Raw genomic sequence first — 10624 nt, forward strand, 5'->3', positions numbered from 1 at the left:
AGCAATAGCTACGTGCTTGTGTTTGCTTAGACAACACAACCCATAGCCAAAAGCTATGGAACCCGAAGGTTTTCGGGAATTTTAAAACCGGTGTCAATTGAAACAGATTGGCACTTCCGAGTGACTCAAATCCACTCATAAGGAAGTAAAGTCTTCCGATAGTCCTACTTGGTACGTTTTCCTCTAAAGGCGTACCATTTCATTACCCATCATTTCACGATGAGGTACTTTAGAGGAAACACGTTCATTATTTTGAATGTGAAATCCTACATGAACATTCAGTTCATACGTAGGTCACTTGTACAAAAACGGGTGTCAACCGTATGAACGGTGATTGGATCGTGTGGTCGAAGCCGGGCCATACGCTAGATCGAAAACTTTATAGGGCGGTCTTCATTGTTTCTCCTAACAAGGACAATGTATGCGCTCGACCACCTTTTATGACCATACAGGATGAATCCACTCCATCCTAAAGGGAGTCAAGTCCCCCGAACGACACACTTGCTGATTTATTTCAGAAGTTGTAGTCCAGACCAGTTGTAGGGTGACGAAAAGTCTTGAAAAGTCATTGCTAAAATCGACTGGAAATCTACCAGGCCTCAACATCAAACAGGGAAACTGGTAGTCGAAGCTTTTCTCAATGAGGGAGATTTGCTAGCTTAATGGGAAGCGCACCATGATACACAAAATGTCAGTGATTGATCAGATTCCCAGTGGATAACCTCCGGAAAGGTAAGATATCAGCTTTTAAGCCTGATGAACCTCAATCTTTATGGTTGACATAACGGATTAGATGGTTACCTCATAACCGTCGATGATATCCGGACGTAATGTGTATCCTCCTAAGCACATTATTTTCTACCGACATCTCGCGATGTTAGGTACTGTGGGAGGCTTGGCTTGACCAATTGCGGGGTAGCCCGTACGTTCTCTTGGCACATGTGTTCGATTGCTTATTCCTTGGTGCTAGGTTCCCACTTGATTCCCGATGCTATTGAAGACTTATGATTCGAGGTTCTCTGATTCATCATTATGGTACGTTATCGAGATTACTTTTGGTTATTATAATGATTCATTTTGATTGCGGTTTGGGAAGTTACATCGGGGGAATGCAAGTGGGAACCATGGTTGTTATTTTTGCCAAATCGTGCCCACGCTAGATGCTTGTTGGTTTCTTGATTCATTGGTTCTACATTCATATTGAAGACGTTATCGTATTGTAGAAGATAATTTTCGAGTTTAATTGCTTGAGGACAAGCAAAACTCTAGTGTGGGGTGGTTTGATATCGCGTACTTTATACACATTTTCATTGGCGATATCGGTTACATTTTGGTCCATTTGGATACGATTTGGCGGTTATCTTGGTAATTTTGAGAAGAAGTGAGTTTGAAGAGGCAATTATTGAAAAGTGGTGATTTACGATGTTTATGAGGCATTTTGTTAGTATGTTATTGATAATGGCGCACCGAGGATGAATATGTTCAGTAATTATCAGGTATTTTGGGTTATTAGATGATTCAAGTGAAGAAAGTGTGCAAAAAGTCGAAGTTTTCTGTTTCAGCTATATGTCGCGGCGCGACAAAGCCCTCCGCGGCGCGACATTGCACTATATTCCAGATCAGAAAGAGAGTTTACAAGGCCAGAATTTCCTTTGTATTGTCGCGGCGCGACAAATAAAGCCGCGGCGCGGCAGTCCTGTCGGTTCAGCTATTTTGGCAAGTATTTAAGCCCGAATTTAACCCTAATTATTCATAATCGTATCCTGACGAATTCCAGCCACTTTTTGACGAACTTAGGTGATTTTTGGAGATCTTCAAGGTCATTCTAAGGTAATAATCATTCCGGGAACAAGTCTCGATTCGTGTATCTTTCAGATTTCAATCTTTGATTAGGTTTATTCTTTTGTTATCAACAATGAATTTCTCTATGTTTTTGATTGTTATTTTGATTTCAGCCATGATTGTAGGCTAAACTCTTAATGTTTGTCTAGATTGAATATTTGCAAGTGTTTGGATGTTACTTTGAGGTTTTATTAATTGATGCATGATAATTATGAGTTTTGATTAAGAACCATTCTTGTGGGTGTTAATTATTGATACTAGGTTGATTAGTGAATCTTGTTTGAACAAAGGGAACCCTGTTTCAATTTAGTGATCTAATTTCCAATTGATTTGTCTTAACCGATTGGGTGCTTACTGGACCAAGGGGGTAAACCGGGTATGGTAATTAAATAAAACAGGGGTGAATTGTGTGGAGCGAACGCGTAACCAATTGAATCTTAATCTTGTAATTAGTTAGTTACTAAGTCACAAACGAAAGATAGTTTTTGGTGAAAGGGAACCCTAAGCCAATAAGTCCTAGTTTGATGTGTTTGCTAAAAGAGAACTCTGGGTAAACCGACTCTGTAATTGCGTGCATTGATTAATAGAACTAGTGCTTAATAACAAATCATCCAACACTGCGAATAGGATATCTAGGCGAACATTCTTTTATCCATTGAATTCAAATATCTTTATTTTTCTGTCGAGTCTGCATTTCTTTTATTTAAACTTAAAAACCAAAAATATTGTCTTTTATTTTCAAAGCTATCTTGATTTGGCTAATCGTTAAATAGCCGCAAAACAAACTATCTCGTACTTTCGATTTTCATAGTTTAACTTAGTTTACTTTTATTTACAAACTTAATTCTCACGTTAATACTGTCCTTGGAACGATCTTGGAATTACCATCTTTATACTATTGCACGATCGGGTACACTGCCCGTTAGTGTGTAGTAATCTTTAAACCAGGCATATTTCCAGTGATAAATTTATATACTAGATTTCACACATCACTAGGCTAAATCAGTTTGATGTTTGCTTGAATGTGAAACTATGAGCATTGGAATGTTCTATCATTTGGATTCAATGTTTTGTGATTGAAATTGATTGTGTTTGATTAATGATCCACTTTTATGCATGTTCTATGTTCTTAATTCAATTACATAGATTGTTAATCGTTTAATGTGAGTTAGATTTGAGATGCAATTTATGCTTCAACACTTAGGTGATCTAGACAATTAGAGAGGTGATTTCAAGTAATTGTGTCATTGATTTAATTGGTAATTGAAAGGCTTGTGAACTGCATAATAGTGTAATTATTGCAAGTGATTGTGATAATTAGGATTTTACGTGAGTTTAGTCCAAATCAAGTCTCATTGGTTTCTATCAAATATAGTTTAATCTTTTGAAGTGTGTTTATGTGAGTTTACTCATTTTGATTGATTAGAACTTTGTGAGAAGTCATACAACTATATTAAAAACATAAAAAGCGGTAATGATCGCAAGAACAATCCATATTAACAGTGAATCATTCAAGTGGACACCGTTTTATCTTTATTGTTAATTCATTTCATTTTGCTTCACGTTGATTGCGTGAATTGAAATACAAACTAAATCTCTTAATTAAATCTCTAGGATAATTATTAGTGTTAAGATCCTGATTAAACTACTCTCTGTGGAACGAACTGGTCAATTTACTTATAGATTACTGCATGATCAGGTTATAGTTGCCTGTAAGTGTGTGATAATTGTTAAGTTTTTAGCTAGTTATTTTAAAGTACGATATCACACCATCAAACTTTTTAGCGCCGCTGCTGGGTAGCGGTTCTACATTGGGATTTTAAGTTTGCTTTTAATTATTCGATCCTTTTGAGAGAAGCAATTCTTACAAAAGTTACTTTATTGTTATTTTATTTTCAGTTTTACGCGTTGGTTTTTGTTGTGGTGTGAACGCAGGTTAGGTACTAATAACTCTGGAACAATCTAGAGTTTACCATACACGCAGCAAAGCTAAAGAAGAACAGGAAATCACCGAAGGTTTCACTAAATTACCTTTTTATATTCTGGATTCTGAATATATTAAGGAAAAAGAAGTGATAAGGGTTGAAGGAGCGCAAGGTCAATCAATAGCAGCAACGATGAAAGCCACGAGGGCTGGTAATGGGCATGCGATTAGACAACCAGCAGTTAACACGGATTTTGAGGTTAAGGGACAAATTTTGAATATGATAACTCACCTGTGCCAGTTCAGGGGTACACCGAAAGAGGATGCATTCGAGCATCTTCGTTCTTTCAAAAGCATCTGTAATTTGTAATGTTGCAGATACGGTTATCTATTTGAGAGTTTTTCCTTGGTCTTTAAAAGACGATGCCAAGGACTGGTTAGAATCATTGCCCGAAGGTGAAATTGATAGTTGGCCTACAATGGAGGATAGATTTCTGCAGTGTTTCTTTCCAGCTTCTAAGGCTGCTAAATTGCAAAGTGACATCAATCACTTTGTTCAGAAGTCAAATGAGACACTTTATGATGCATGGACCCATTTCGGTAAAATGCTACGCAATTGTCCTCAACACAGTTTGAACAATTTTAATAAAGTCCAGATTTTCTACAAGGGTGTTAATGTACCGACAAGGAAAGAAATTGATATTGCTGCAGGTGGTTCTTTAATGAAAAAGACTCCAGACGAAGCTTATGAGATCATCTCCAAAACTGCTATGCATTCTTATGATTGGCATCAAGAGATGGATGTCTCTCGCTCTTCTCATGTTGCTAGTACCGAAACTAGTGACGAGCTTGCTTCGGTTAAAGCTCAACTTGCGACCTTTAAGAGACAGATGGATTCTATAACTAAAGAAATGCATGCGATAAAGGTTGGTTGTGAGTTATGTCAGGGACCACATCTTACAAAAGATTGTGATCAAGCATTAATGGAGGAACAGACTAATTATCCGGGTTATGTAAAAAAGGGTGATTTTGCACTTTGTGAATTTCCGGGTGGAAGGCAGTTTTTCAACCAAGCGGGTAATACGAGTGGTAATAATTATCAGAGTGGTAATCAGGTTTTTCAGGGTAATGATAAGACATATCCATATAGGCCGCCTGGATTTAATAACAGGAATTAGCAAGCACCACCTAGAAATTTTCAGCAACCTATGTAACCAGTTTAGCAGCCAGAAAATACGATGCCTCCGTTGGAAGAATTGTTAAGGGGTTTCATTATGAAAACGGATGAAAGTATCACTGCTTTGAGACAGGATGTTGAATCAACAAAGTAGCAAGTTAGAAGTCAGCATGCCTCGATTCAGAATTTGGAAAGAGATGTAGGTCGTATTGCTCAGTCTTTATTGGAGAGACCACCGGGTACTCTCCCATCTAACACGCAATCCAATCCGAACAACAAAGGATCGGTTAGAAATGAGCACGTGAACTCCATAACCACCCGAAGTGGTTTGGTCATTAATGAGGAGACTATCAAGTCTCCACCTATTGTTTCTCCTACTGATTTGCAGGTACCAGATGATGAGGAGTCAGAGGATGAAAGTTCTAAGGAGGATGAGCCAAAGGCTCAGGAGCAAAAGAAAGATGATCCACCGGGGGATCATAACTAAGCCGCCAGTGAAGGTGTACAAAGCACCAATTCCATATCCTAAAGCTCTAAAGAAAGATAAGCTGGCGAATCAGTATAAGAAATTCTTGGATATGATTAATCAAATCAGCATCAATATGCCATTGACGGAAGTGATTAAAGGAATGCCTAACTACGGGAAGTTTCTAAAGGATCTAATCTCTTTGAAAGGTAAATATCAAGAGGTGTCGGCCACATTCCTAAATAAGGCGCATTCGACCATTTTGCAAAAGTAAAAGATGCCCCAAAAATTGGGAGATCCAGGTAGCTTTATTATTCCTTGTTTATTGGGTGACTCGGCAGTGTACGATGCACTAGCCGATTTAAGAGCAAGCGTTAATTTAATGCCGTATTCATTATATTTGAAACTTGGCTTAGGAGATTTGAAACCGACTAGAATGGGAATCTTTTTGGCTAACCATTCCTTTGACACTCCTATAGGTATTGCCGAAGACTTAATAGTAAGAGTTAGCCACCCTTGTCCAAATAAGGAACCATTAGTCTTTCCGGATGATTTTGTTGTAGTGAACCGAACTTTTCCATGTTTATATATATTTAATGAAATTGATATTTACATGATTAAGTGTTTCCAACATGTTAAGCAATCAAACTTGTTAAGACTTGATTAATTGAAATAGGTTTCATATAGACAATTGACCACCCAAGTTGACCGGTGATTCACGAACGTTAAAACTTGTAAAAACTATATGATGACATATATATGATTATATATATAGTTAACATGATATTATGATAAGTAAGTATCTCATTAGGTATTTTAACAATGAGTTATATACATAAAATTGTGTTTATTGAATTAAGAAACTCGAAACGATATATATAACGATTATCGTTATAACAACGTCTTACTAATTACATATGAATCATATTAAGATATTGTTACACTATGTTTAATCATGATAAATGATAAGTAAACATGTCATTATGTATATTAACAATGAACTACATATGTAAAAACAAGACTACTAACTTAAGGATTTCGAAACGAGACATATATGTAACGATTATCGTTGTAACAACATTTAAATGTATATATATCATATTAAGATATATTAATATATCATAATATCATGATAATATAATAATTTAACATCTCATTAGATATAATAAACATTGGGTTAACAACATTTAACAAGATCGTTAACTTAAAGGTTTCAAATCAACATTTACATGTAATGACTAACGATGACTTAACGACTCAGTTAAAATGTATATACATGTAGTGTTTTAATATGTATTCATACACTTTTTAAAGACTTCAAGACACTTATAAAAATACTTCTACTTAACAAAAATGCTTACAATTACATCCTCGTTCAGTTTCATCAACAATTCTACTCGTATGCACCCGTATTCGTACTCGTACAATACACAACTTTTAGATGTATATATTATTGGTATATATACTCCAATTATCAGCTCTTAGCATCCCATGTGAGTTACCTAACATATGTGGGAACCATCATTTGGCAACTAGCATGAAATATCTCATAAAATTACAAAAATATGAGTAATCATTCATGACTTATTTACATGAAAACAAAATTAAACATCCTTTATATCTAATCCATATACCAACGACCAAAAACACCTACAAACACTTTCATTCTTCAATTTTATTCATCTAAGTGATCTCTCTCAAGTTCTATCTTCATGTTCTAAGTGTTCTTCATAAATTCTATAAGTTCTAGTTTCATAAAATCAAGAATACTTCCAAGTTTGCTAGCTTACTTCCAATCTTGTAAAGTGATCATCCAACTTCAAGAAATCTTTCTTATTTACAGTAAGATATCTTTTTAATACAAGGTAATACTCATATTCAAACTTTGATTCAATTTCTATAACTATAACAATCTTATTTCGAGTGGAAATCTTACTTGAACTTGTTTTCGTGTCATGATTCTGCTTCAAGAACTTTCAAGACATCCAAGGATCCTTTGAAGCTAGATCTATTTTTCTCATTTCTAGTAGGTTTATCCATAAAACCTGAGGTAGTAATGATGTTCATAACATCATTCGATTCATATATATAAAACTACCTTATTCGAAGGTTTAAACTTGAAATCACTAGAACATAGTTTAGTTAATTCTAAACTTGTTCGCAAACAAAAGTTAATCCTTCTAACTTGACTTTTAAAATTAACTAAACACATGTTCTATATCTATATGATATGCTAACTTAATGATTTAAAACCGGAATGTGATGACCCGGAAATTTCCGATCAAATTTAAACTTTAATCTTTATATGTTTCCAACTCGATAAGCAAAATCTGTAATGTAGAGACTCGAAAGTTTTTGAAATCTATATTCATGTCATTAATTACCCTTCGACTATGTTCGACGATTCACGAACATTTGTTTATAAATAATTAAATGTATACAAATGTGAATATGTATATGTATATATATTTTGTAATATATAAAATTGATAAATAGTAAATATTCAAGACATGTTATTATATAACATATGATTAGTAAAGAAGATTAACAAGTTGTACGATATTAAAGATAATTACGAGTTAAAAATATAGTTGTTAAAGTAATATTATTATTAATTTCATTAACATTAATATTAATATCTGAATCATTACTATTATTATATAAAGTGTATATATATACACATATAAATATGAAATTCGATAAGTATAAGTTGTTACATTGATAATATTATTATTATCATTAATAAAAATATAAATTTATAACTAATAATATTAATGATATCAATAATAATATTAATATTGTTATTATTATGATCTGTAGTAAAATCAGTATTAGAAATATTATTATTATCAGTAGATAGTATATGGATATGAAAGTTGATATATATATAAAATGACATAGTATTATAATTGGTAATATTGTTATTAATAATATTAGTTATATCATTATAATTAGCTTACTCATTAAAAATACTATTATCATTTTTGTTAAGAATTGTATTGATTTTTATTAATATATATTTATTATTATTATTAGTATTATAATTGCTAGAAAGTAATACAATTAATTATTTTATTCATTAACAATATTATTAACATCTTTTATTTTGATAATATTAATATTCTAATTATTAATTCTATTATTGATATTAATAAAATTTTAATTATTATTAATATAAATATAATTATTAATTATATATTATAACTATATATAAATCGTAAGTAACAAAGGGAGGCCCCAATTCTATTTCATGTAGTTGTCCAACTGTAGGAAATTTTGCTTCTGTCCCTTAAAATCTAGCCCCGTACATCAAAATTCGATTCCTAATGAGATGAAGTTAAAATCTGTTATACTTTTAATTATTTTATTTATTTATTCTGTTTTCTGATTAAAGTGGCGTACTCTTTGTCTGTAACTAGTGGAAAGTCGACTTTAAGAAATCGAATGGGATCTAATACGTTACTACCTCACTCCCTTAAATTAGTTATAGATATTACACTGCAATCGAATTGATATCAGGTAAAAAGAAAACGAAGAACCAGTTTTTTTTCTCTGTTCGTGTTCATTTTTATCAACAGCTCAAAATCTAATCCTTTTAAAAAATGTAAAATTGCAGAAAGGATCTAATTCCAGTCGTAAAACTATCTGCAAGATTTCAAATTCCAATTTCTTATATCGAGTTCGAATTTGTAAGTCAAACTTTAAATTTATAAAGTCAAACAAATCGTTCTTTGTAAAATTCAAATTCAATTTGGTGTTTAAAGATCGATTAGTGATTCAGATAGATTCTAGGGACATTTTAAAACATTTTTCGTGTAGGAATTATAGGATAAAAACGTCCAGGAAATTGAAATTGATTTTGAGTTCCTTGTGTTCATAACGGGTCGACTGCTACTGCAGTCTGTTTTATTTTTCTGTTATGTTAATTCAAACAATCACCAAAAACCGTTTCTGTTTCAATTACACAACATAGTTCAAACTTTATAAATGGCTGTTATGATTTGTTGGTCCTGGTCGACTGTCGATTTGAAGAAGAAGAAGAAGGGACACAGGAACGGGTTAAAAATATTTAAGAGTAGAATAAATCAGGAAAAACAAGGAACGGAGGAGTGGTCGTGGGTGTTAGCGTGTGAGCGTGAGGTCAGGGTTCGATCCAGGGGAAGGGCAGCTATATTTTTTTATGGAATCTTTAATTGTGAGGTAGTCCTCTTATTAATATTAATTATTACTATTATCATTATTATTATTATTATCTTTATTATTATTGTGATTATTATTATTATTATTGTTATTGTTATTATTAGTTAATGATAATATTACTAGTATTATAATTATTATTATCAATGGTATTAATATACGTATCATAAATATTATTATCAATTTAGTATTATCCTTAAGTATTATTATTATTATTATTATTATTATTATTATTATTATTATTATTATTATTATTATTATTATTATTATTATTATTTATATTATTATTATTTATATTATTATTATTATTATTATTATTATCATTAATTATTATAAGTATTAATAATATTATTAGTAGTAGTGAACTTATCATGTTAGTATTATTATTAACACTATGATTATGATTATGATTAACATTATTATTATTATGAAAGTAATAAGGGAATATTATTATTACTGATATTAAAATTTGTATCATTATATTAATACTAGTGTTATCAATATATCTATAATTATTAGTACCATATTTATCCTTAATATTATTATAAGTATTATCATTAATATTATCGTTAGTAATATTATGTTTATCATTATTAAAACAATTATTATAAAAATTCATTATCATTACTATCAATTTTACTAAGGTTATCATTAAAACTATCAATAGTACTATTATTAAAAATAGTTTACGAATATAAAAATAGAAGTTTTACTAACATTGTTAAGACTATAGGTGTAAAAATAAAGGTTTTTATATACAAAGATATATTCAAAGTACATAACTTAATTATATTAATATCTCGATTTACATAAAATGAAAATGTATAAATAAATAATGAAACTTATAAAATATTAATATAACAAATACACTATTAATAATAAATAGATTTATTCGATTACGAGTATATGTATTAATATATAAACAAATGATATAGGTTCGTGAATCTGAGGCCGACCCTATACTTGTCCAATATCGTTCTATGTATTTTTACTACAAAATACATTAGGTGAGTTTCAT

The sequence above is a fragment of the Rutidosis leptorrhynchoides genome, chromosome 11, assembly GCF_046630445.1.
Source record: "Rutidosis leptorrhynchoides isolate AG116_Rl617_1_P2 chromosome 11, CSIRO_AGI_Rlap_v1, whole genome shotgun sequence".
In the NCBI taxonomy this organism is placed as follows: domain Eukaryota; kingdom Viridiplantae; phylum Streptophyta; class Magnoliopsida; order Asterales; family Asteraceae; genus Rutidosis; species Rutidosis leptorrhynchoides.